Below are 15,159 nucleotides of genomic sequence, written 5' to 3'. Positions count from 1 at the left end.
TTAAGTGAAATTTAATTGTGTGTTATATATGTTATGGTTGATACAAATAATAGTTTAGTCTTCTAGAAAAAGTTCAAAGAAATGACAATAAACAGAAACCATTTTTGGGTTGCCTCTTCCACATTTCAATAGTCAATAATAATTATATTTATAAATAAAATATTGACTAAAATAATATAGCTTCGTTATTTGGTACATAACATAGTTATCACTCATTTGTTTTAATTGTAGGTCCTTTTCCTTCTAAATGCAATATAAAAATTAATATACAAACTTAAAGTTTAATACATAATCCATCTCATTAGCTCAGTTAACATTACCAAAAAAATTTAAAAATTAAATGGTAATTATTCTTATTTATTTGTTAATAAAAGTTTTTTATATATATACTTAATTAAGACAATGTAAGTATAAGAATACAATATATATATATATATATAAATAAACATTAATTAATAAGATAGACCAAATGTTCTTGGTATAATATAAGAGGTTCAAGTTAAAACACATCACCAATTCATGGAAAAGTCACACGCAATATATAATATCCCTTCCAAATAAAGAAAGAAAGAAAAAAAAAAATTAAATTTATTATTTTTCTAATCAGATATTAATGAAAGGAAGTACTTCATATACTAATTAAATTTTTTTTTTTTCAAATTTACACTTAAAGTTGTTCCAGTAATTGTTCTAGTAGTTTTTATATAAGTTGCTATATATATTTAAGTTACCTTTTAGATTTCTCTATTAATTACTATATGAGTTTTTATATATATCAATTTCTATAAAAAAAAAAAACACTACTTTAACATATAAAAATGAAAAAAAAAAAACCATATTAATTTTTTGAATAAAAACCATAAGATTTATTAACTAATAAATTTGTTCACGCACTTCAGAAGAACAATCTTCCAGCACACGACCTGTAGAGAAACAAGAGTCTATTGCCAAGCAATGAGCTAACTTATTTGCAGATCGTTTTATAGAACACAAATCACCAAAAGATAAAACCAAAAGCAAATTTCGAACATCTTGAACAATAAGACCAAACAGTGGAGGCATAAAAATACCGCTCTGGATCGCTTGGACACACACCAAGCTATCTGTTTCCAACATGACTCTACTCCACGAATGAGTTGCAATCCAACTCAAAACTTCTTTAATGCCTATTATCTCAGTAATTTCGGGTTGAACACAACTAATCTTCCCCCTCTTGAATGCTTCTATACTATAGCACCATGATGATTCCGAGCTACACAACTCATGTCAAAGCGCCCCACATAAACAAAAAAACTAACAAGGACCAACAAATCGAACCAAAAAATTAAAGGGAAAGACTAAAGAACCATCTCAAAAGACAAGATTAATGAAACACTTAATTAGTTCCAACACATAAACACGATCACATCATATAAAATCAAATGAAGAAGTACTCCTTAATTATAATTCTAAAAGAATGCACAACGTCAAACCAATGTCAAACAGAAACAACACTAAAAATACTACCAAGAAACTCCAAAGAAACTATACAACCATGTCAAAAGACAAAACCAATAAGCAAAAACAAACAGATTCAGACTATGTTTTTTAAAAAAACCATATTAATTAATGTAGCACGAAATAGTATTATAATTAACAAAAACTATATTTATTTATTTTAGGGCTAGAAAAAATTCTTTTTATTTTGACTAAATATATACTAACAAGAATTTTTATACACACATGGTATATTCACCGTAATAAATAATTATTTTTAAATGTAATTTTTAGTCACAACAAAATATTACTAATGACTAAAACATATATAGTATTTAGATACAAATTGTGTTACTAATTTAATTTTAGTCATAACAAGTATTGTGACTAAAAACACATTTAGTCAAAATAAATTATGATTTTTGTGACCACTATATTTAGCTACATACGTTTTAATTAGTCACAACATAAAAATAATAATTTATAATTAATCACAATTTTTTTATTTATAGTCACAAATTTTGTTATGAATAATAAAAGATTTTTTTTTTTTTGTAGTGACTATTTCATTAATAATTAATTAATTTTATGTACATATTTAAGAGAAATTTGTAAGAAGAAGCAGTACGTACACATTACTTAATAGAATGGTCAAGAACGTGTATAGTTGTTTACACTTAACACTTTGGGTTTGGGTTACGTGCATTGGAATATAAAATCAAATTAGAATATATATAAGAATATCCAACATATTTGTCAAACAAAATAAATATTATGACTCCTATATATATAAGTTCTTTCACATATTGTATTAAATTACTCATAAAATCAGATTTCCAGTTTTTTTGATTAATACAGTAGAACCTCTATCCAAGAATATACTTGGGACTAAGAAAATTATATTCTAATTGAGAGGTTATAACTAAATAGAGGTACACTAAGAAAAAAAATTAAAACACCAAAAAATATCAATGTAACAATAATAACATTAAACAATCCTTAATACTATATAATAATATAATTATTTTTGAGTAAATATATTATCTATACATGTACTACAATTTAGAATAAAATTATTAATTCTACGTAAATAATTTTATAAAATATATGTATATATTTTATTAAGATGTAATTATTCTTATATAGAGGTATATTTTGTTAATACAGGACTTAAAAAATGTATAACTAATTACAATTTAGAGGTTATTCTTATTTATAATTGGCCCAAATTGGGACTTGATTTTTTTATAACAAATTAGAAGTTATTCTTGAATAGGGTATTCTTAGATAGAGGTTCTACTGTATATAAACTCCCCAACTACCTTTTTTTTTTTTTTTTTTTTGAAATCCAAACAAACAATTACACAGGATTAGGCATGTCACGCTCGATAGCGAGACTTACACAAGGGGGATTAACCCCAATCCACATAGCGCTAGCTTCGTTCAACAAAGCATAATTGGCTAAACCATGAGCGACACTATTCGCTTCTCTATATACAAAGAAAACACCGACAACAGCATCATTTAACATTAAATCTCTAATACAATCTAGTAAACCATCAATATCTCTACACCCATCCTCCTTTCTTTGGATTAATTGGATGGCATGAAGACAATCCGATTCCACACTAAATTGCGGGTATTTTCGTTGTAACCCCAGCCGAAGCCCTTCCTTAATGGCTGCCAATTCAACATGCAACGGCGAGGCCATTTGCTGCAGCGAAGTAGCAGTCGCTACCTGAACAGCTCCCCCATAGTCACGGCACACACAGCCCACACTCGTCCCCCCTCCCCCACTCGGCCGAAACCCCCCATCAACATTTATCTTCACCGATCCCTGAACAGGAGGACACCACCTCGCACCAGCACGCTGCCTTTTGTGTCGCTCCTGCTGGTGCTGTCCTTGAAACTCAACCAAGAACTTGGCACACCAGTCCACTACCTCGGCAGGCCTAGGTATCTTACCACCATGTTTCGTATTGTTCCTTATATACCATAGTTGCCAACACACAATAAGGAACAATTCATAATCAGATTTAGTCCATACCTTAGCAAGCCTCATTAGAAAAGTCATCACATCTTCATGTCCAACACGCTGCAGCTTGTTCTTGAACCCGCTAAGTTGCCACACCCCTTTGTTAGCTTTGCAACCCCAAATAGCATGATAGACCGATTCCCTCACCCCCAAATGGCACCGTTGACAACCAAAATCTATATTCATTCCTCTCGAAGCAAGCGTAGCATTTGTGGGAAGCCATGAATGAGCCAATTTCCACACAAAATGCTTCACTTTTGGAGGAATTTTCATCTTCCAAATTAACTTCCACCAATCTTTTACATGACTATCATCCGCTTGCCCAACCACTTTCTTCAATTCAAGCGCCATTCGATACCCGCTTCTAACCGAATACTCCCCATTGTTGCTATAGTGCCACATAACCTTATCTTCCATATGAACGCTAGCCTCCGGAAGTTGTAAAATAAGATTCGCATCATCCGGGTTAAAATTAGCACGAATGAAATCCTCATCCCATGCACCATTTAACAACTTCAAATCGATCACCCGTAGTTGCGAAGGCAGATTAGGCCGGTCATATACCTTGAAACTCCGAGGCCGAGGCAACCATGGATCTTCAGCAATACGAACCAAACTCCCATTCCCAATCCTCCACCTATATCCATTAAGAATAATCTCCTTTCCCCACACCAAACTTCGCCATACAAAAGAAGCATGCGCCCCACTCTTAGCCTCTAAAACATCCTTACCAGGAAAATAACTCGCTTTCAACACCCGACTACACAAAGATGTAGGCTGCCGTATACATCGCCAAATTTGCTTCGCAAGTAAGGCTTGATTAAACATCTCCAAGTCTCTAAACCCCAACCCTCCTTCCTCCTTCGGTTTGCACAAATATTTCCACTTACACCAATGTGTCTTCTTATCTTTTTCAGTTGATCCCCACCAAAATCTAGCCGCCATTCTATGGATGCTATTAATGGTGCTCTTGGTTAGTCGAAAACAACTCATAGTGTATGTCGGAATTGCTTGAATTACCGCCTTAATCAACACCTCTTTCCCCGCCATGGAAAACATAGAAGCCTTCCAACCCCTTAGCTTATTCCACACTCTGTTTTTAATTACATCAAACAGTTGTTTTTTATTACGCCCCACCATAGAAGGCAGCCCTAGGTATTTCCCATGGTTAGCCACAACCTTCATTCCCATGTATGTACCCATGGCCACCTTCTCATCTGCACCCACTCGTCGTCCAAAACAAAGCTCAGATTTATGAAAGTTCACCTCCTGCCCTGAAGCTTTTGAATATTTCCCTAACAACACCTTGAATCGATGACAATCATTCATAGTCGCATCAAAAAACACCATGCTATCATCCGCAAAAAACAAATGTGAAACCGAAAGACCTTGCCTACCAAATCGTATACCATTTAATCTCCCTGCTGCCTCCTCATGATGAATCAAGCTTGAGAAAGCCTCAGCACAAATGAGAAATAAAAATGGCGACAGTGGGTCACCCTGGCGAAGACCCCGCTGAGGAACAATATTCCCTTTCACCTCTCCATTAATTAGAAAGGAAAAACTGACCGAAGTAACGCACCGCATGATCTTTTCCACCCACCTCTCATGATAACCAAGCCGAGACATCATGGCTCTCAAGAACCCCCACTCAACTTTATCATATGCCTTTGCCATGTCAAGCTTTGAAGCCAACTTATTCCCATTTTGAAATCTATTCTTCCTCATACAATGCAATCCTTCATAACCAACAATCGCATTATCATGGATCTGACGCCCTTTGACAAAGGCACTTTGTGAGTCCGAGATAGTACTACCCAACGATGGTCTCATTCTATTTACAAGGCACTTCGACACAATTTTGTAGATGACATTGCACAAACTAATGGGTCGAAATTCCTCAACCTTCTTCGGTTTCTCAACTTTCGGAATAAGCGCAATTATAGTGTCATTTAAACATCGCACATCAGCATCCTCATTCAGAATATTTAAGCAAACCATGACCACTTCCTTTCTAAGTTTATTCCAAAACTTTTGATAGAACAATGCAGGAAGACCATCCACCCCTGGTGCTTTGGCCGGATTCATTTCATGTACCGCACAAGCTACATCCTCTTCAGAAAAGGCCAATAACAAAGCCGCATTTGTTGTGGTTGTTATTCTTGGTTGTACCACCTCTAATACCTCCCCCATGTCTTGCTCATCAACCCGGGAACTCTGGAATAAACCCCGAAAGTAATCCCCCACTATATGTTGAACCACTTCTTTATCCGTTTGCCAAACTCCCATACTATCATACAAACCTTTAATCTCATTCTTTTTCTTCCTAGCAGATGCTTTATGGTGAAAATACTTCATATTCCGATCTCCCCATTTCAACCACATAGCCCTACTACGTTGTCGCCAGTACTGCTCATCTTTTTCCAAAAGGACATTTAACTGTTTCTCAACTGCTTTTAGCTCACTCCATTGTCCCGGCTGTTGCCCAATAGATAACATATTCATAGTCTTCTTGAGCTTATCAATTCTTTCATTCATTTCCTTCTTCTTCTTCTTGTTCCAGACTTGTAAAACTTTCCCCACTTTGACAGTCTTCCTTCGAAACCTTTCAGCCGATTCCTCCACAAGCTCCTCATTCCAGAAATTTACAATAATGTCACGACATTCCTCCTCCTCACACCATGCCTCCTCAAAGTGAAACCGGCTAATTCTTTTCCCATGACCACTTCTTTCTCCCTCCTCACGGACCGGGATATCAACCACCAAAGGTCGGTGATCCGATTCCCACCAGTCCAGTAATTGGATATTAGCCCCATCAAACTGTTGCAACCATTCTACATTACACAAACCCCTATCCAACCTCTCCATAATTTGATCATTTTCATGTTCATTACACCAAGTAAAATCATGTTTAATTGACCCAAAATCAATCAGTTGACAATCATCAAGTACCTCTTTAAACGCTTCCATCGCCTCTGAACTTCGCAATCGACCACCACTCTTTTCCGCTAAACTTACTATCTCATTGAAATCTCCCACACATAACCAAGCACCCTGAGTTTCATTACATATATCTCGTAACAACTTCCACGAAAACACTCTATGTGAGGCCTCAGGATGTCCATAAAAACAAGTTAGTGTCCATGGCAAAAAACCTTCCCCTGCCACACGAGCAACAATGTGCCCAGGAGAACTCGAGATAATTCGCACATTCAACTCTGCATTCCACATTAGAATTAATCCCCCACTAAGTCCAATTCTATCAACAGTACACATATTCGAACCATATTTCAAAACCTCACTCAAATTCTCAGCCTGGCCTCTAGTCAATTTGCTTTCAGCCAGAAAGATAATACCCGGTTTAAACTCCCGGATATGGGACTGTAGCGCGCGCAATGTCCAAGGGTTCCCAATGCCTTGGACATTCCAGCTTAAGAGTTTCATTGTGCTCGGCGGCCTTGCATCGCAAGGCTCGCCGCTTCCTCATCAGAACATAGAGATGATAAATCCATAGCCTTAGAAATACTCACCTCTCCCTCCATGTAATCCCTGGAACCCGTGACCCCAGCCGATCCCACCCCAGTATTAAAAATAAATTCACCTTGCTCTCCCACTCTACTTCCCATAGCTTCATGCTTTCCCAAAGACTCCATCCTTCCCAAAGATCCCGTCGGCCCTCTTGCTGCAGCCTGTCTCGACTTGTGCCTAGCCTTGTCCTTGATCGAAACTTTCCTCCTCTGGCCGATTGTCTTAGCCGCTCCCCCAAGCTCAACACCACTACCCACCTCATAGATTCCTTCATTTCCAATTCCCAGCTCATTCCCCTCAATTTGCTTTCCTTTATCTCTAGCTCTCCGATCTCTTTCTCTTTCCTCTTCACTCCTTTGTGCAGCATTTTTCCTTTTCTTTCTATCTTGTTCAGTGAGATCCAGGTCATTCAACCCTAAGTGGGCTGAAGCAATATCATATTTATCACATAAAATGGATTTGCTAATATCCAACTTATCCATTTTCAGATTGTTGGAGCCCACTGTATCAAGCCCATCAATTCTCGGCCCAATACCTTTTCCCAAGCCCATATCCCCAAGAGTTTCTTCCACAACCGTTCCCCTGGTTTCACGGATCCCATTCCCACGTTCAACAACATGTTTCCCATTATGAACTACTCCCATAACCGCTCCTCCCTCTGCGCCACCGTCAGCCTCTACTGATCGTTCTCCGACCACCACCGTATCTCTACTCCGAAGCTCCCCCGTATCATCGTCACTGCCACTACTCCCCCTCCTCGCCTCACCTTCCTCCTGGATACCCTCTGTCTCCACTTGTTGTAACTTTGCTTGTTGAAATGCAAGAAAACAATTTGGCATGGCATCTTCTTCTTTCAACCAATTACCATATTTCAGAACATTTTGCCCATCTTCCCCCCTTACCGTCACACATGAGCTATTACAAGCCTGCTGCTCGTGACCCCAAATACCACATTTAAAGCAAAATAATGGTAGTCTCTCAAACTTGAATTGGACCCAATGCTGCTTCCCTCCACTTGGTACATAGCGACCCACAAAAATGCTTTGGTGTAAAGGAAACCCGATTCTTACACGAACATAACCATTGAGAAACATTCGTTGCTCATTAATCCATTTCAGATCAACTAGCTCCCCTGCCATTTCCGCCAGTCGAATAACATTCTTTTTTGTAAAAGCTTTCAGTGGAATTCCTTTTATTCTTACCCAACAAACCATTTTATCCAATTTAGCATCTTTCCATTGTCCCGTATCTGGCCAATCTTCCAACAACAAAACTCCACCATTGAAAATCCATGGCTGTTTGTCAACAATCATCCGAGCGTCCTCCCGAGATTTCATTGTAATCCCAACATATGAACTCTCCCCTTCCTCTGCAAATACCTTAACGTCCCAGTCAGAGACGCCTTTCCAGAGCCTACTGAAAATTGAAGTAAAACGTCTTTCTTTAATTTCATGTTTCGAGATAATTCTACCCACCACCGAACGTCCTCCGAAGGAAGCAGCCGCCTCCTCATTCTCCTCCCATTCCTCTTCCGGTTCAACTCCCAACCTACTTGTCATGGATACAATATCCTCCACATCCCCTGTTTGATCACCAATTACCATAAGTGTCAGCCAAATCCACCAGTAAATCATCGTACTTAGTCCCAGTGACTATTGCTCAGAGCAGGATCCTACAGACCATTTTTCCCACTTAATCACAATCTGTATACTATTTTCCCCAACTACCTTCTTATCATAATATTAGTTGCACAGTGCACATAATAATAATAATAATAATAATAATAATAATAATAATAATAATAATAATAATAATAATAATAATAATAATAATAAATTCATGTGGGGTGCAATTATTAAAAAATTCACACAACATAATTAAAAATTGATTTTTTTTTTTTTTAAATATTTTTATGATTATTTTTTATTTACAATTTTATAGTTTTGTGATGTTTCTTCCTGTTACTTAATTTGCATACCAAGTGCTATGGAGGGCTGAGATTCTGAGATGGTATTCAATGAAATAAGGCCTCAATGGCTAGGTACATTTTGGCTATAGCTTCTAAGCAAGATGTTTTGTGGGTGAAATAGATTAATAACATCTACTACTCGAAGGGCGCCAAGATTTTTGGTTTTATGAGTCTAAGTTTGATATTAGTTGATATTAGAAAAAAAGAAAAAAAACTCATAAAACTAATAAGGGGCATTTTCATCAAAGAGAAGGTGTTGGATTATGGTGAAGCTGTGTCATGTGTGGTGTGAGTAGGCTATTCATGAACATCTTGTTACTAGAGATATCTTAGCTCAAAGGAATGTTGCCATTTTGAATCTCAATTGCCCTGTCCTGTGTTGTGTGTGAGTAGGCCTCGAAGAGCCATTCTCAACAATTTTTTTCCGGGTAAAGGCTAATTAAAGGCTTACTTGCTAATATCCTTTATGCAGTCATGGCTTAAATTAATAGAAATTTATGTATTCTTGAATTGAGATGTATGAATTTAAATCATGCTGATATGATTATTAAAAGTAGTGTTGAAGCTTGTTCATGGGCATAAACTTTGACAAGCAAATTATGGATTTTGTTAAGGGATAATTACTGAAATTTTTAACTTTTTTATTTTTATATTGTGGGGCGGAATTTTTTTTTTTTTTTAAAAAATACGGTGTAAGTTTAAAATTGTATATTGTGTTAAGTTTTCACTGTTATTTTACGGTTGTTTTTTAGTTGTTCCACTGTTGTTTTTAGTTAATCTGTTTTGTATTTCTTTTATAAAAACACAGTATTTTTGAAAGAATTTTTGTGCTACAGTATTTTTGTAAAAATTAACCCAAATTGTAATATTTTTGTAACCTGTTGTAATGTCTAGTTGTTGAGGCTCTTGCCTTTGGTGGGCTATGATGAAGATATTTCTATGGAGAATGTACCTTCCTTTAAGAAGTTTGTCTTGAGATTGAGAGGAGTGCATGGGGGTTTTAGATTGAGTTGTTTTTAATGTGGTATGGATTTTGAAACCATTAGTCTCATATAAGGTGGGTCTTGAGACTCAGTGAGCATTAACAAAAAAAATTATTAGGTCCTTTATTCAAAATATGTGATATTTTTGAAAATTATTAGAAAAAACGTATATTTTTAAAAAAGAAAAATATTTTTTTTGACCCCTGAGCTCATCTACAATGTCATGTCTTGTCAGCTTAATTTATGAAAATTTTAACAGAAATCTTAGTTTTTAGTAATTGATAAAGTTAAGGGAGCATTTTAACAATACTGATATTATAAAGGTTATTATCATATAAGTAGTAAAATTAAAGGGGCAAAATAATTTTATTCTTTAATAAAAATCTTAATTTTTATTAAAAATAAAGTTAAAAAGACATTTTTGACTAGGGGTGTTCATCCGATCCAATCCGTACTTTTTTGGTCAAACAACATCCAATCCGAACTAAGTGCGGATTTCATATTTTGGATCCAATCCGATCCGCATAAGAGTTTACATCCAATCCAATCGGTTATTTTGGATCGGTTATTTTTTTCATAATAAATTATTTAATATTTTATAGAAAAAAAATTAAAAAAAACTACTGTTTCTTAATCTCCAATAATAATCTATTTGCATCTCTATTTATATACAAATTAAACCAATATACATATATATCAATATGGGTGACTATTCAATGGTTACATTTTTATTGTAACCATATGGTTACATTTTTTTTTTAACCTGTAATAGGAGGTTACTAATAGGTAGACTTTCCTTTTTTAGATTTAATTAATTATAATTAACTATTTTCTACATTCCTTTTTTAGAATTATTTAATTATAATTAACTATTTTCTTAAAATAATTAATTAAATATTTAACAAGACCTCTTTTAGCAATTATTATTTATATTTAAATCCTTACTTGAATTATTTTAATAATTAAGCCATTTAATTATAATATTTACAATAAAATTTATTTTTTTTACAAAAATTAAACTTTTTTTGACACAAATTAAAATTCTCTTCTTATAATAAATTTTTAAATAATTAATTATTTTTAAATGATATTTAATTATTTTGTTACAATTATATGATCTAAGTATGAGGCCTCAAGCTAATCAATCGATAACAAGTGCAACCATTTTTTTTCTAAAAAATCCTTCAACTTATTTCATTTTTTACTTTTTAAATATTTAAATTAAAAAATTAAATAATTAAGTGTAATAATTTAAAATTAAAATTACAAGTATAATAAAATTTAAATTATGAAATTATATGTGTATAATTTTAAATTATAAAAAGTTTTGCTATAAAATTTTAAATAATTTAAGTATAAAAAAATAAATTGCTAAAAGATCCTTATATAGTAATAAATTGCAAAAAATTAATTAATAATTATAATTAATTTAATTTTAAAATATAATTAATCTTAATTAAAGTTTTATAAGGAAATAAATGATTAGGTCACTTTCAGGTTACAAGTTATTTATTATTTATTTTTATTTAATTTCCAAATTAATCACAACCATTTAATAATAATCCAATGGCTTAAAAAAATGTAACCATGATGGTTACAATAAAAATGTAACCATTGAAACCTCTTCCATATCAATATATATATACTTATCTTTAGATTTACACTAAAGTATATATGTATATATTACTAAAATAAATAAGCTAGTATATATATATATTTAAACTTTATGTGTATGTATCTATGTGAATAAGAATTATTTTTCTTGTATTTTTTATTACAAAATAAATAAAATGCACCAACTCAATACATTACTAAAAAAGATTAAAAAATTAGAAGTTTGTGTGTTTTTTTAATTAATATATATTATATATTATACTTTTTAAATATATATATAATTAAGTGCGGATTGGATTGGATTGGTTACTTTTTGAGGTCAAACAACATCCAATCCGCACAAGTGCGGATTTTAGATTTTTCAATCCAATCCAATCCGCACAAGTGCGGATCCAATCCGCACAAGTGCGGATATCCGCATTTTGCGGATTGGATTGGATTGAATCGTGCGGATTGGATTGGATCGGATACTTTGTGAACACCCCTATTTTCGACAATACTATAATTTTATAGGGGCACACAATTAAAGTTAAAAGGTATTTTTGACGATGCTAATATTAGAAGAGCACACAAATATATAAGTGACAAAGTTTTGACAAAATAATTTTTTGTTCAACTAAAAGTAATGAGGGTCAAAAATATACAAATAAAAGTTCTAGATAAACAATAATTATTATGACAGAAAACTATTAAAATTATTAAACTATATATTCCTTAATAAGTGGTTTAAAATCTAAAAAATATTCAACGTATTAATAGCACTAAAAAAATTGAAAATCAAATCAAATAAAATTAATGTGAAAAGAAATATATGATATTAACCTCAGAAAATTGCCAAAATAGATAGAAATTAAATATTAGAATGTTTTAATATGTAATAGACAGTTAGCTTGTCAGTTTTAGGTGGTTAAGTTAGTTGAGTTCTTTATATCAACTAACGGTTCTGTTAGGATTTAGTTTTTCTGTTTCAGCTCTATTTCAGTTCTATTCTCCTGTATATATACCTCTGTATTTTCATTGAATAAGATTGAGTTGTTTTTAAGTTTTACTTTCCTCTGTTCTCTCTGGTTTTTTGCTTTGTGTTTTACTACATGGTATCAGTCGCCTTTGACCTACGTCTTTAATGGAGTCTACGTCAATTGATCCTTCTCCCACAGCTCCGATGTCTTCTCCAGTCCTTACTCAGGCCACCGGTGCCCCTTCAAGTCAACAGCATTCCTCCTAGAATCCTTTTTCTCACTCTCTTTCTTCAACATTAACAGTCAAACTTGATAGATTTAACTTTTTGTCATGGAAATCTCAGGTTCTCCCAACTGTTATAGGGCATGATCTTGATGAAGGTATAGAAGCCATAAGTATCTTTCCATGAGGATGCAAGCAGGAGAAAAGTTGGGACTATTTGGAGACGGCCTAAATTGAACAAGCTCAAAATTAACCTTATATTTTGGGGCAATTATTAGATATATATATATATTTATATATATAATAAGAGGTTGATAATATTGGTTGTTATTCAGCCTATTCTCTCTTTTGTTAAGCCCTTTTCATAACTTAATAGTTAGCATGTTTGGAGGCATTAAAATTAAGAATGGTGCTATAGAGAGGGTTATATAATTCAAAATATCATTCATGTTGTTGAGAATAATTAGGGATATATATCCTTTCTTAGATCTTGGGGATACAATATATCAAACGATTTGTAGGATTTTACTGAATTGCCCTACACCAACAAGATACTTTAATATCAGTATCATGGTCAAAATCGACCTTTCCTAGTCTATTATTAAGTATCGACCAAAACGGCACCGTTTATTCAACACGACACCAAAACCTGTGTCGTTTGAATCTCAGAGTTTAAGTACTCTGAAGAAGGGTCTAGAAACCCTAACACTCAGTCACTCAGCCTCACAAACCCACAAAACCCAGAAAAACCCAGAAAAACCCAGAAAACCTAGATTCGAACACACACACACAGATTTTAGGTTTAAACACATGAAAAACAAGTAATAGGAAAGAAGTCACCAGATTTGTTTCAGAGTTCACCCCAAAAATTAGGGCTACGTCTCTGTCAAGCTCGTCTCAGAGATTAGCTTGATATCCACTATGATCAAAGGCAAAATACAGTCTTTTGGAGCTTCCTGTCACAAATTTTGACCAGATAAACTCGATTCTTTGTTGTTACAAGTTCTGTTTGATTTTCCTTGTGATTTTCTTCTCGATCTTACTCTGTTTGTTTGTTGTTGTGCATGTACTCATCCCTTCTGTCTCCTCACCATGAGATCTGCATTCTCGAGGTTGGATCTTGGAGCTGAAGTCTTCAAAACAAGGGTTTTCTCTTTCTCTCTCTCTGTATTTTTCTGATCTGGTTTTCTGTGTGTTAGATCTAGGTTTCTTCTCTTTGATTCATGTATTTATATTATGTAAAGTCGGTTGATCAAGATCTTAGGAGTTAGTTACACTTTCAGTTGTAACTAACTACTAAGATTTGATCCACTAGAGGCGAAGCCACCCTAGGACTGTTTTTATTTACTTGTTTTTATTTTTGCTTTGCTGATGTGGATATTTGGTGTAAAGGGACTGGTTATAAGTGGATTTTAATCAACAATTTCCACCTGAAATCCTCTTATAACCAGTTCTGATGTCTGTCTGTTTATCTCTGAGAGTCTTAGCTTGATAGGTCCTACTCTTAGTCTCCTTTGTCGATTCTTAACAAGTTCATACAATGTGTGAATTTGTTAAGAGTCACAATTTTAGTTCCCATGTCTACTGGGTTGTCTTCAGTAGGCACCTTTTCAATATCTATTTCACCTTGTGTAACTTTATCCCTGATAAAGTGATACTTGATTTCTATGTGTTTTGTTCTGTCATGGAACATAGGGTTCTTACATAGAAATATGCAGCTCTGGCTGTCTGAGTACACAGTGGGTACTCCTTTAAGTAGATTTAGCTCTTTCATTAGCCCTTTTAGCCATATAGCTTCCTTTATTGCTTCAGTTGTGGCCACATACTCAGCTTCTGTAGTTGATAGTGCCACAACAGGTTGAAGCTGAACTTTCCAACTTACACAGTTACCTCCAATTAGAAAGAAATAGGCAGATGTAGATCTCCTATTATCCCTGTCCCCTGCATAGTCTGAGTCACTGTAGCCTTCAATTATAGTGTTAGCTTTCTGTCTATTGTAGGTCAATCCAACCTTAGTTGTCCCAAGTAGATACCTGAACACCCATTTCATGGCTAGCCAGTGAACTTTTCCTGGATTAGCCATGTATTTGCTAAGTACACTCATAGCAAATCCCAAGTCAGGTCTAGTACTTACCATTAAGTACATTACAGACCCTACAGCATTAGAATAGGGTACATCCTTCATAGATTCAGTTTCCTTCTCTGTCTTAGGGCATTGTTCCTTAGAAAGTGTGTACTGACTAGTAATAGGTTGCTTAACAACCTTAGCATCCCTCATTGAGAATTTATCTATGATTTTCTCAATGTAGTCTTCCTGTCTAAGTACTAGTTTTCCTTTGTCTCTGTCCCTTAGTATAAAAATCCCAAGGATC

The sequence above is a fragment of the Cannabis sativa genome, chromosome 4, assembly GCF_029168945.1.
Source record: "Cannabis sativa cultivar Pink pepper isolate KNU-18-1 chromosome 4, ASM2916894v1, whole genome shotgun sequence".
NCBI lineage: Eukaryota > Viridiplantae > Streptophyta > Magnoliopsida > Rosales > Cannabaceae > Cannabis > Cannabis sativa.
The sequence above is the reverse complement of the archived record's forward strand: the minus strand, read 5'-3'. Positions refer to the sequence as shown.